Here is a 14,259-nt window from a genome sequence, read left to right on the forward strand (position 1 = left end):
CTTAAGTTTCCAGTCGTTTAAATTTGATAGCTTATGCAGTCTTTAGCACTCTATTTTATACTCCAAGATCAACCATTCTGGGGATTAGAATATGGCTCCCTGATCTTTGCCTGATAAAATTACCCTTGTGACCTTAAAGATTTCAAACTCGCCATCTTGCCAGAGTCTTACTACGAAAATAGGATAAAACTGGTAAATAACCTGGGATTATAATTTCGAAAAAAAAAAAATGGTTCCAATTATCATTATACAAATGAAACCTTACCTTATGAAATATATATGTTCGACAAGAATAACAGGAGAGAGGGACTAAGTTATTCAGTGGATTTGGAATAGGTGAAGGGATGAGAGAGAGAGAGGAGAGAGAGAGAGAGAGAGAGAGAGAGAGAGAGAGAGAGAGAGAGAGAGAGAGAGAGAGAGAGAGAGACTGGATTTAACTTCTGGTTAATCGTAGCCACCTCTGGTTAATCCTGTGAGATTAGCCAAAAAGGAACGGCATCTGTCATAAAGCGGCTAGGCTTTGTCAGTTTCACTCAGTTTGGATGGATCTTGTCTAAGTACTGTGTTCTTTTTTCCTTAAATTGGTCGAATTATTTTGATACGTGTACGCTGCATAGTGGGACAGAAATCGTCTCAGCGGCCACGACATATTGGTTTTACTATAGTAACAAAATTAAATAATGCAAAATAAATTCAACTTTTTACCTTGATACTAAACGAAGACTGTAGGTATTAATTAATTAATATACAAAAAACCAGTTCTGTCTGGTTGGTCGAAAAACAGGTAAGGAACCCCCACACCCCCTTACAGTACGAGTTCATTAGTCATCACTAATGAGGTACTTATACCTGTTCGCTAATGGAATAAAAAAAAAAAAAAAAAAAAAAAAAAAACAGGAGAGTTGCATACAAAATAAATCGTTTCTGTTAAGGTTTTCCCAAAAATATATCCCAAAAACTTAAATAAAAAGCCATGTTCCTACTTGAGCTTTTATCACGGCAATTTAGAGAGAGAGAGAGAGAGAGAGAGAGAGAGAGAGAGAGAGAGAGAGAGAGAGAGAGAGAGAGAGAGCGCCTAATTGGTGGGCATAGCTGGCAAAGGACTTTCAAACTCGAGACAATGATTGTTTCGTAAAATCAAAATGATTAATATTTGTCCCGTGGATTGTCTGTATTTGCATTCAAATGAATGATATGTGTATGAGCTATAACAAAGCTATGACTTGATGTCAAGAATAGCAAAAACGTGGCAGCTTTCAAGAAAAACCTGAAGACTTATCTTTTTAGAAAGTGTTATAATAATGATCTGAAAACTATTAAGCCTGAATACAAATGCTAGCGAAATAACTGATAACGATACAGAGCAAAATATTAACTGTTAAGAAATTATTTTCACACACCAAGGCCCGCATGAACAGACTCTTATTGTCTGATGGAGGGCGGGAAATAAACCCGTAAAAGTAAGAATTAATTTTTTGTATTAGTAAAATTAGGAATGAGTGTTGTGTTATCCACTGAAATACATTTTTTGGTCAACTAACGAATATCTTTCCAACACACATCACCTGAAACTCTGGGTTCCTAATTACACTTTTGCAATGCAAATAATTTACCCAAAATTACAGAGTTTTCACAATATCTATGCAACAATATTACATTCATAATTTTAAAATGTGAAAAAAAATATCTAATAAAATTTCTTACCAGATTGAATAAAAACATGTGATTTAAAAACAGTTCTTCATTTTATCAAATAAAATATTTCAATTATAGGAAAACAATCCTTAGAAAGTAGATATTATCGACATTTGATTTGGATTATAGAATCTAGGTCTACGGCTATAGGCATTGATATCTCAATTTATTCTTATGGTAAAAAATACGATTATAGGTGATTATAGTGTGCCCAATTAGAACTCAAACCACACAGCTACAATTATACACCATCCTATTGTTAATAGAAAAGTTAAAACCACATCTAGAAACAATCTCGTCTAATAACTTTTTACCTTTTCACTGATTATGAGATTACCACCACACGCGAAAAAAGAGCATTTTGGGAAATGTCTTCTCATAAAAATTCTTCGCTATTAAAAGACCCTTAGAGAAATTTGATGTTTACTATCAATCATGGTGACCTACAACACCTATGATATATTCGAATCTCTAGTTTTTTATTGATAAAACAATAGCGAGAACATAACAGAAACAAAACCTTGTAAAATTGTGTCCCTCCTTACCCATTAAGCCTTCGTTGTTCACAGAATCACAATTTAAAATAAAAAATATAACTCCTTCTTCCTCTCTGTGTTGTGTCTTGGACAGAAATGAATCTTTTCCTACTATCTACACTGTCAAGAACATCCCTAGACGTCCCCTAAAAGTTCCCCAGATCAGAATTACTTTCTCCAGGTAGTCTCCAACAAAAATTGAACCTAGAGCCTACTGAATACTGTACTATGTACTCCTGTATCTTCTTCTATGATTATAATATATTCTGTATTTAATTTTAATTATGGTATTTGTAAAACCACACACAGCAAAACATAATTTTTTAATCTTGAACTTGTGGTCTGATTACAGTTATGCTCTGAAATTTATATCAATCAAATAATAATTGCAAAGGAAAACAATAAAACGTAATTAAGTCATTCTCATTCATTATAAATCTAATTGAAGACTGAATTAGTCAAGGATATTTAGAGAGTGTTTTTCAGTTACCAGATTTGGGGATAATTTCCCAAAAGTTGCCCCACTTGTTAGGGAAGTGTTTAAACCAATCAGGGACCTCCACCACTGTCTGATTTCTATAGCCTTTTCATCAGCTAAAATTATAGTATTTTGCTTAAAATATATTTAAATATTTTTACAATAGATTAAATCAATTACAATAGGAGTTCAGATGATATGCGTACGAATTTAATTTGATATTTAATTGATGTACAGTACAGTATAAGAGTGAAATTTATAAGCAGGTTACCCCTAGATTAGCGGCCTTAAGAAAAAGAAAACGGTCCAAGATTTGATTTAGAGAAAACTTTATTTAGGCTAACTATAATATATTAAATAACCACGAAGATTTTTTTTATTTATGTATATATAATGTCATCTTGACAAATGTTATACGTTAATGCCTTTAAGAATATTAACTTACATAACTTATATAATTGTGTGATATAGAATGAGTAAGATTTACTTGAGAATGATAAAAGTATCACCATAAAGTAGATAGTATTTTAAGATCTAGGATTTATAGTTTGGCTATAGACTCCATATAAACCAGTATTAGCCTATGCTTGTTTAACTATGTTTACAAACATATATCTTTTAAATGATGGGAGATGTTATGTAATCACCCCTCTGATTGAAGGTATACTCACAGTAAGTTGCTGGTTGACCTGTCCTGGGAGCGCTCCCGCTGTGACACCTTGATCCACGCTAAAGAATAGTTACAGATGGCTTCAAACCGTTGAAACCTAGATATATGTCTACTTTAGGCTCTACATCCTTTAAATATGCGGCCCCGAGACTATATAATAAGCTCCCACGAAACATTCGAATGATTGAAGACATTAAGGCTTTCAAGAGTAAACTGGAAACGTTCTTAGTTCAACAGTCATACAGCAGTGACCATTTAACAGTAAATGAACAATAAACGATCTGAAACGATAATTACTCTAAACGAATAAGGTAAAACGACAGAGGAGGTCCTGTAAAGAGTAGGGTTCTCCTGCTGTATGGGACCGGGAAAGCAGCCATCAGAAAGAAAGACCACCTGCTCTCCACTCTCCAGCCTCACCTCTCCACCACAACCACACCCACCCCATCATACGACCGACACTTCAAACCACCGAACAAACAACCCACAAACATTCCCCTCTCTCTTTTTTTTTCTTCCAGTGAAACATACAATGTCATATTAAAAAGGGTACTCAAAACCAGCAATATCTAAAACCAAAACCTTTAGCTACAATTCCATAAAATTTCAAGACTGAAAATCAGCAGCGTTTAAAACCTAGACCTTCTTCTCCACACAAGACAGCTAAAATAAAGATCCATCAATTGTAAAATATGTGAGTGAACATACCAAGACAACAATCAACCGAGCAACAACATTTAGATCTCAATATTCCCAAAGCGACCTGTACAAAATACAGTAAGCAACTGTTCACCTCATACCCAACCTTTTTGTCCGGCAATCAGCAAGCTGGGATGATCCTGGTAACCAGTTGACTTGTTTTACGTCATTTTTTAGCACCTCCTTTATTGCCCCAAGATCAATTTTCAATCTTCTACCACTTACCATTTTGGTAGAATAAATAGCCTCCACCATACTCTTATTATCCACATAACCGACAACATTAACTACAGCACTGGTGTCAATTTTCATCAACATTGATCTGAGATAAAGTGCCTCCTCCAATCCTTCCAACAATGCTAAAGTCTCAGCTGCCAAGGTCGATCTAACCACCCTCTTTATCTTATTTGCATGCCTGGTAAGAGGACCTGATCTATTCCCATCAGTAATAAAAATAACAATACCCAAAGAACTACTAACCCCATCAGGTAAATTAGCTAATGATGCATCAGTAAAAACATACAAAGACCAAGGATTATCTATGCATGGGAACAGAATATAAGATTCATAAACCTTCTCAAAACCTATCTAGCCTTAACTAAATCCTCCAAGGTTGCATGATTTACTCTAGTTGAAAACTCCACCATATCGAAAGCCATATCAGGTCTTGAACCCAACACAAATCAATTATTTGCACCTACAATAGATCGATAACTTGTCTTGTCAAGTGCTGAAAGTTCTGAACCCCTTTCGAAAGCCTTTCTTGATCTAATTGCTCCATCTCCACACTATCTACATGACTACTTTGATCAAGCAAAAACCCCTGTTTACTTTGCACTGTTCTAAAACCGACATAAAAATTACCTCCCTCCATCCTACCGGCAAGAAACCTCTCTCTCGATGGCTCCATAACTTCCTCCCTAAAAACACTCGTACCTGCATGCAAAAAGTCATCTATGTGAGTAACCAAAATACCCTAAAGTTTTCCCTTCCCAGACAATTTGTAGAATAAACTTGGCTCAATAACATACTGTTGACATCCTAATTTTTGCATCTCCTCCCTAACACTCAAATAAAATTGTCTGGAAGCATCTACCAACCCATAGAAGTCCTTTTTTAGTTTCGACACCACACCCTCCACTCTTACTTCACAAGGAGGATGAATGTATACATCCCTCTCAAGGTCCCTTCCCTGAGGAAAAGCAGATTTAATATCCGTAGTTCTTATTTCCCACCCCAAACTAGCTATCATCTGATGGCACTCTTACCCATTGTTGGGGAATCACTCTGAAAAGTACTTTCTTCCTCAAAACCCCTCGCCACCAAACGTGCTTTTATCCCAGAATCTTTCCTAGTCAGAGCCCACTTGATTGAAATACACTTCTGATCCCCAAAAAGGTACCTCCTCATAAGTGCCAAAGTCACATAGTCTTTTCAGCTCCGCTTGTTTTGCTTCATGACACTCCGACGTGTTCTGTTCTGCTTTAGTAAGAGTTGTAGCATATATTTTCCAACAATCATTCTCTTGCCTTCGAAGTCTAATTTTAGGAACTGAATGATTCTCACTTTCATTTCCTGCTCCAACTGGCACCTCTGACTGCACCTCACTGCTTTCAACCCCATTACCAGTAGTATCGGCTTCCCTCAAATCTGACTGAGCAAACAGTGTCAAGTCCCATTCCACATCACCATATAAACCCCCAGATTTATTACTTATGTTCCCGCACCATCAGATTTAAATTCCCCACTGAACTCCAACCCCCTGATTAATAAGCAGGAATACAATAATGTCCACAAGAAGTAATATTCGAAACTACTGGTTTGCCTAAGATCTCCACTGAGTCGTTTTCGATATCCATCTTTACCTTGGCAGTTTTCATAGCCTGCATTGATAGCAACAAAGGAATGTCAGAATCAACTATGTCAGTTTTAATTGTGACCTTATTCCCAACTAAGGAAGCTGGTAGATTACACACCCCAAGAGACTTCAACTGAGTATCCACCCCACAAAAATTTTAACACCCTATTACTATCTGTGGTCTCGACTAACAACCTATCATCCTCACTCAATGTACTCAAATAACCTTGAAGCCATGTTTTCTCACAAACAGTACTTGAACATGCACTGTCTAAAACAGCACAGCTACCCGCCTCAATCCCAAATCTTGCAATCTCGGACTTATCAAATCCCATGAATAACACTACTGTATACTCTCATCAGCACTAGCACTGACTCCACACTCATTACTTCCTTCATCAGACCCTACACCCTGACTAGTTATGTGTACACAGTTTAATCTTTCCCAACTATCTGGGCAGTCTTTCACAAAATGTCTAAAAGAACCATCTAGTCCAGTTGGGTTCACAGGCTTCTCCCCATGCTTGCCCAAACCAGAATATCTACCTCCACCCCCTGCTATGCCCAGTCTTTGAGTCACCATACTATGATCTAAAATTCCTCTGTTCAGAAGCTATATAGGTCAGTTCTAACTTTCTAACCTCTGAATCCTGGCTGAGCTTGTTCCCCCCACATATTCCCTCTCCTATGAATTTTTTTAGAGATCTCTTGGCTTGCTTATACAGTGTGCTTTTCTCTTGATAATTCATACCAGAGATGACTAGCAATTTCTCTGCTTTATTCAACCTTGACTTTCTCAACAATTTGAATGCAAGAATTTCAGATGGTAATTTAAGAGTGTCAGTTTTAATTCTATTGTACTTGAAATCAAAATTAGTAATAAATTGACCAATATCCTCACTAGAACCTCTGCAATAGTCCTCGAAATCTTCAAACTTTTGCAAATTATCCTCCAACTCATCCTTCCCAAACTGTTCATCTAGAAATATAATCAAATCCCTAACACCATCAACACCCTTTAGCATATCCAAGCTTAGATGCTCAAAAACTTTCTCCCTCAAATTAAAATCATCAGTCTCCGGCAAACTCAAAGCCAACACAATACCCCGTTTCTCCTCTTAAACATCTGTCGCCACTTGCCGAGCCTCTACTTCTTTCTTAAACAGAATTATTTTTATCTCTCCTAAATTGTGGAAGTGGAATTTTACCTGTTGCCATCTCAACACAATAATACAGTAAAGCCCAGTTCATCTAAATCATATAAAGAAAATTCTGTTCACCCAATACCTTAGCACTACAACAAACAACCCCACAATACAACAACACAACTAGGGGTTGTTACCGCTCTTCCTCCTTGCCTATTTTGGATTGCCATTAATCTTTCTTTTTAACTTGTGTTTTTCTTCTATATATATGAAAGCATTCTTAATATTTTTATATATATGTTGTAAGTGTTAATTTCAGTGTATGTGCTGTGTGTGACAGCGTAGTATGGCTGGTTCTCAAGGACAGAGAACCTTCCCCTCTGACATTTCTCCCTTGGGATTTCAGTCATCCCGTTGGCGGATGGCCTTCCGCTCAACCTGACCGCCTAGGAGGGGAACCGTCATCGTTTGGATACTCCTCCTTTCGGCTGTTATCGTCGCCTTCCCCTCTACATGTTCCTAGAGGTATCTCCTGGGGGAAGGGAGTGTGGCCCTTTCGGAGCTTAACTTTGGTCTTGATCTTTCTGAAGGTCTTCGCTACTCACTCGTGGGCGGCCGGAAGAATACTCCACAAAATCAACACCAATGCAACCAGCTGTCTTGAGGGTGAAGAATAACTTTTTTTCTCCAGAACCCTTAGAAACTTAGATACCAATCATTAACAAGCAAAATACAGTATTGTACAATCTTCATTTTATATCTAAAAAGCACTGTAATACAATTTTCAAGACCAATTAAAGAGGAAAATATAACAGTACATCAAGAAGGGATAATACAAATAATACTCTATACAACCTGTAATTCATTAAGATTTAATCATGCTCTTCCATTTTAATGCTTATGTAAAAATTCACTAGCTTTTGATCACCTAAAAAAGGTTACACTTTCTAAACACTGATGAGGTATTCTCAATATGAAGACTTGATCGAAGGATAAAATATATCTATACAGAATGAGGAAGAAGGCAGATGCGCCTTTCTTCTTTATAACATGATAGTTCTTCTGTGAGGAAAAAAATAAAGTTCTCGACATTGTGATACCTTGTTTCACATATGCCAAAATTACTGTGAGGTCCGAGTGAACATTCTCCTTTGTTAGCTAGATCGTGCAACAGAACTAGAGCCTCCAGCATAGCTAGTATTTCTAGGAAATTTAAGAACATTTGTGACTAAACAACTGGACAAGTTCTTGAGAACTAATTACAGTAATCTTGAAAGCACTCCATTCAAGCAGACACATCACATTACTATTATTATTATTATTATTATCATTATTACTAGTTACGCTACACTACTAGTAGGAAAAGTAGAATGCTTTAAGGCTAAGGGCTCCAACAGGAAAAATTAGCCCAGTGAGGAGAGGAAACAAAGAAATAAGTAATCTACTGTTTATAAGAGAATTAATGAACAATTAAAATAAAATGTTTACAGAACATTAACAACATTAAAAAAGATCTTTCAAGTACAAACTTTAAAAAAACAGGAAGAAGAGAAATAAGATGGAATAATGTGCCAAGTTTACCAAGATAGGCACCGTTGCTATCTCGGGTCACCTTGGCGGGCGTTGAGGTAGCGGAAGTACGGGAGTCAGCGTATGAAGCTACATTTGCGGTGGAAAACAGGGAAGGGTGGGCTGTAGCACTTTAAGACTACCAACCAAACTCAGCCAAGTCCCTTGTCAGGCTACCTCACAAAATTGGGAAATATGCCAGGGTAGATAAAATATATTTTACAAAACAAATCTCGGCAAATAGGTGTATCACATATCTATATTTCACTATTACTGAAAAATTCCATCCACTGACCCAACTTTAAGGATCTTGAGCTAGAGAAATAGATGGTATTTAAATGAGTAACCTGATATAGAAATTTCATAAATCAAGAGGATGACTGTTCTGAAATGTACTCGAGACTCAAGAATTCATGTCAAATTCGATAGATCACTTTTGAACTAGTCAACACATTTGAAGAATATCACTTTTCCAGGCACTATAGATTTAACATAGAACACTCTCAGACAATTACAGTTGCTACTTGACTATGACAATAACAAAGTCATGCAGTGACCCAATAAGGCTCTAAAACCTGTAAAATGGAACATATTGTTTGTAGAGCGTACTTAAACAGAAGCTATCAGACATATGCATGTTATTGATGTTAGCTGCTGCTTTACTTTATTGAAGGCAAATTTCTTAACTTGTAGGAGTAGCATTCTACATTCCTAGTTTTCATGGACGAAAGAAATATGAACATTAGGGAGGTACCATAGAAAAGTGTGTTGGTAGTCCATTAAAAAGGGCAAAATAAAACATTGGGAAAAGAAATGCTTCTGAAGGTCAAGGGGTGGAAGGCTGCAGCAAACCACATTCAAAATGATGCTTGTCAACAAATAGGGAAATAACATAATATTCCTGTTTTTTTTCTTACAAAATATTTTATTAAAAGATTTTACCATTGTGACAGATTAAAGTCATAAAACCACCTGTGGGTTCTTGCATCGCAAACTCAAAATAGAAAGTGAAAACAAAATGAAGCGCGACCCTACTTGGATCCAAGTTCCAAGCCACAGCCTATGAACTGGAGTGTGTGTCTACAACTTGGTTAATGATAAAGATGCTTTCAAAAGAGCAAGAAAAAAATTACCTTCCATGCAAGCCACAGAAACAAATCTCCTATTAATATCTTATCTTATACATGTTTTCACTGCTCAAAAAAACAAAATGTATAATGATTTATGACAAACTTCAATAATGATAGATGAAATTTGCTACAGGTTAAACTTTTCCACCGGACTGAACACATCAGACAATTAAGGGGAATGAAATACTGCTTCCCTCCGGCAGATTTTGGGGGTTGAAAATAAAATAAAACTACACATTAATAGTTTCTATTTCTCCCAGCGTTAAGACAAAGACAAGGGGGGGAAAATAGAGTACAAAAAAAAATATATATAACTTCACTTCAAGATTTTACACAGAACGAAAAGAGCACACCAAACAATGCTGTTATAAGAAATAAGTCCCTACCACTAAATTTAAACTGAGATTACAATAAATAATTTAAAAAATGGATGCAAACTTATTGTTCCCAACAATTATTGAGGCTAATTCAACTGTTTCAATCAAGTACTGTAAAGTCCAATAAAAGCTGCGGATGGCCAAGTCAAACAATCACCACTAGAACACGAGACCATCAAATATGAACAGCAGCTACAAAAGATGACAATGGGAGGTCAGTCACTGCCTGGATGTGCTACTCAAATGGAGTTCGACAGCTCGCTACCCTAACCCCAGCAGCTTTTATGCGGCTTCCAAGAAGTGGTTCTTCAAATGTTTCCTCATACCAAAGGTAAGGAAGCGTTTGACACCTGTGGGGAGAAAATTATTATAGGTGGTTTTCAAACGAAACATTCATGCTATTATGTGTACAGGATACTTTGGGAATAAAGTAACTTGAATGGAAAGATAATTTGCTAGCAGAAAATTCATAAATCTCGTAATACCGACTATTTATATAACTAAGTTTCACTTGTCAAGAAAATGGCATAGTTTGAGCTAAATGTAAATGAAATTTTCAGCCTTAAATAGCCAATGAATAAGTACAATACTTTAGTACCTCCTGAATCCTTTCCTAAATGTAAGGCGAATGGCATAGTTTAAGCAAAATGTAAATGAAATTCTCATTGCCTTCAACAGCTAAATTATAAATACATTACTTTCGTACCTGTTTGAATCCACATCGAAATTGAATTTGATGAAATTCCTACAAAATAGATATGGAGAAATCTCTGCACATATTAATTCAATGGTTAATTAGTAATGCTAGCAATTGCCTCCTGATAGATGAAGAGATACAATAAGAATTTCTGATTCAAGCATACATTGACCATAAATAGTGCTTATTTGTTGTACTATGACCTAGATTATATTCCAGTTTTCTGAAATAAATGTGTACTGCAAGAGATTAGTTCACCAAACTTTCAACTGGGCTCCACAAGGCACTAGAATAGTTGGAAGACCCAGGCCTACATGGCTGAAGAATGTGAAACGTGAAGGAGATGATGATGAATGGAGAAGTATGGATTTCAAAGATCAAGATAGAAACGACTGGCGAAATCTAACCGAAGCCTTTACGTCAATATGCGTTGGAGGAGATGATGATAAAAGTCATTTTCAAATCCAAACCAAAAATTAAATTCTTACAAACCTAGTACTTGGTAGAAGCAAATTCTCAAAAACCTATTACCTATTAATAAAGTCATTTTATGGTAAATAAACTCGAGATAATTTTGGTCACTTCAAAAGTATCGGCAACCACTAGTATCTGATGTAATCGATGCAGAACAGGTACATCAACATAAGCAAACAGCTGGGGTAAGAATGCTATTATCATCAATACTAGGTAAGTTACAACCACCCTAGTAGGAAAACATGATGCTATAAGCACTAGGGAAAAATTGCCCATTGAGGAAAGGAAATAAAGAAATAAAATAAACTACAAGAGTCGTATCGTCGGCGCCCACTCGTGTCCGAGTATTGGGTTCTGTTGTTAGCCATCAGCCTCCTATCAGAAGAAGGGTGGAGGATACGACGGAATGCCAGTAGCTGGGTATATTGTTTTGGGTGGTCGTGGCTTTGCAATGGCCACGCACACACACTTGGCCCACATCGTTTTCACCGCGGCTCAAGACATATGAGACAGGCGGCTTCTCCGATGTTGGTTGCATCGGGCTGCCGGATTCTTGTTATGTCAAGGCCCGCCTTGTTGCCTGCCCGATAGGCATTGCCCTCTTCCGCCGGCGCTGGGAAGCTCCGCCGTTGGGGTCTTGTTTGGTTTGGTTTGGTTTGATTTTGGAGTTTTCCTTCTAGCCTTTGCCTATCTGAAATAAAGGAGAAGGCCTATAGGGGTCCAGTCTTGGTCTGGTCTCTCAGAACTGGCCTTAGCGGTATGGTTGAGCCTGCCAGGGTGGATAAACTACCCCACCGCCATTACCCAGCCCATCATTGAGACACTCAAGCCCCTCTACTGCAGCAAAGTGCTGGACCATCAGAGGAGACAAGAGTAATGAATAATTAAAATAAGAACAGCAGCTACCTAAATTCCAGTGCGTATAACATTCTCTTAGTATCTAAAAATGCTGTAGATTTAATAGAAACCAAAAGGATTTAAAGAATATTTAAATTTTTTCTATGAAAAAGACCCATCAGAAATTTCCTCGACAAGAGTTGAAGGGTAGATTTTTCTAGTAGACATTTGACTTCCTAACCCATTGCTTACAACTGGCATGTTAGTGATACTCATATGTTGAGGTTCAGGGACAAAAGGCTTAGCCTCTAAAGGGAACTCAATTAGTGAAACATTATTTGTTCCATATCTGGAATCCAAACCTATGCTATTTATTTAGGGGTATTACTTTCGGCAAAGCTGAAATGACGAGCCATTAAAATTTAGCGAGGGTTTGTGGATTAGACTATGAAATTTCTAACGACATTTCTTCAAAAAAAAAAAAAAAAATTACAAATAACCCTATAACCTTTGTCTTCAAAGTAAAATTCAAAAGGGATGAAAAAACGAGCAGAAGTATTAATCCAACTTATCCAAATAAATCAAACCTGTGATAATCTAACGGCCGAGCTTGCACACTAATAAAAAAAGCAGTCATTCAGATTGTGATGCAATTAACTAGCTTTAGCTGCTGCATCACCAAAATTTACAAAATTAGGAGAATCTACAATATGAAAGGAACAAGACCTATAAGGAACAGCGAACAAATAAAAGATACAAGACTAAGGTGCAGTGAACATACAAATCCCTTACTAAAGGAACATAGACCATGAGCATAATGCCAAACTATGGACACCAGACAAGTCAGATATACTGTAGTCTACAATCCATGAATCTAGGCCTTCTGAGAATAAAGGGAGATAAATAACTTGAGGTCTTTTAAGGCACATCACTAATAAAACTTCAACTAGCAAGTATTGGTGTCATATCATTGTCAACTTGACAAGCAATTATTCTCTTCCCTTGAAGTAACACTTACTTTCTGTCCTTGCCCATTATGAAAATCTAATGTTAGTAGTTCTATTTAAGACTTGAAAGTTTACTCCAAATCCATTAAGAAAATTTGAAAGAGCTCGACACCACTTCTCATAACGGCTTCTGTCTCTCAGTTACCACGTTGTGATCATTGCGTCCATTCTGGATTGTGATCAGCATTTGTTGCAATCTAATTGCATTCCCTTTGCAGGAAGCTAACAAATCCAGCAGAAAAGACAACAGAAAACCTGAATAACGTGAAACCATCAGAAGTCCTTACAATAAACAGCTAGGAGTTTCATTACTTTACTGGGGTCATGTATCTTTTTAAAGGAAAGAAAATGAAATTTTAAACATGAACGTTGAATGCAAAACTCTGTCAACCAAGCTTCTGGAGAAAATGCAATATGAACATCAGAGGGTATCAGAAATAACATTCAATATTACTAGACAAGCTCCCAGCATTGTTTTCTTTTATTTCTGCTTCCTTATCTTGACTAGTAAGCAGTTATAAAAGACCACAATCAACTGCCTAAAGATCTCTCCAATGACTTATAAATACTGGCTGAAAACTATTAGTGACCTAATCAAAGATCTTTTGATTAAGAATGTAAAAATCCTTTGCTTAACCTCCAAGTCTCCGGCCAACTGGCACTGGCCCTATTTGGAGTCCTAAATACCCACCCTTTCACATAAATCATACATCCAAACTAGCATTGTAGCTTAGCAAGTAATGAAGAGCCTCGTGACAAACTATTACGACCAAGATCCTAATTCTTTAACTGTACACTCCCAGTTCTCATAACACTCCAGCATAAGCAATAAGTGCAGGGAAGAGAAGAAACTTGAACGATTGATAGGTTCATTGTTGCAAAATCATTTGTAGATTACATCCCCCGTTAATCTTACATAACCCAATCACAACTGGGGAGGGAGAGCCAAACCCGACAAGAGGGCCACATTTCCAGTGCAACTAGATGACCATGCTAAGAGTAGTGTGTATTAGCAGAATCTAACAGAATCCAAAGCAATATATAAACTCGCCCCGCACAAAAGACGAAAGAACTCTCTTTCATCACA

At 36.9% G+C, this 14,259-nt stretch overlaps 1 long non-coding RNA gene across 1 annotated transcript in view; it reads right to left on the bottom strand.

Annotated features, from left to right (window-relative positions):
• LOC137637561 (uncharacterized) overlaps positions 1–2,315 on the bottom strand; it is a 63,272-nt gene extending 60,957 nt beyond the window's left edge. The window contains exon 1 of the long non-coding RNA XR_011043704.1: positions 2,241–2,315. This is a non-coding gene — a long non-coding RNA (uncharacterized lncRNA). The remainder of the gene's footprint in view (positions 1–2,240) is intronic.
• Between the last annotated feature and the right edge of the window lie 11,944 nt (positions 2,316–14,259).

This window comes from Palaemon carinicauda, chromosome 3 (assembly GCF_036898095.1).
Source record: "Palaemon carinicauda isolate YSFRI2023 chromosome 3, ASM3689809v2, whole genome shotgun sequence".
Lineage (NCBI taxonomy): Eukaryota > Metazoa > Arthropoda > Malacostraca > Decapoda > Palaemonidae > Palaemon > Palaemon carinicauda.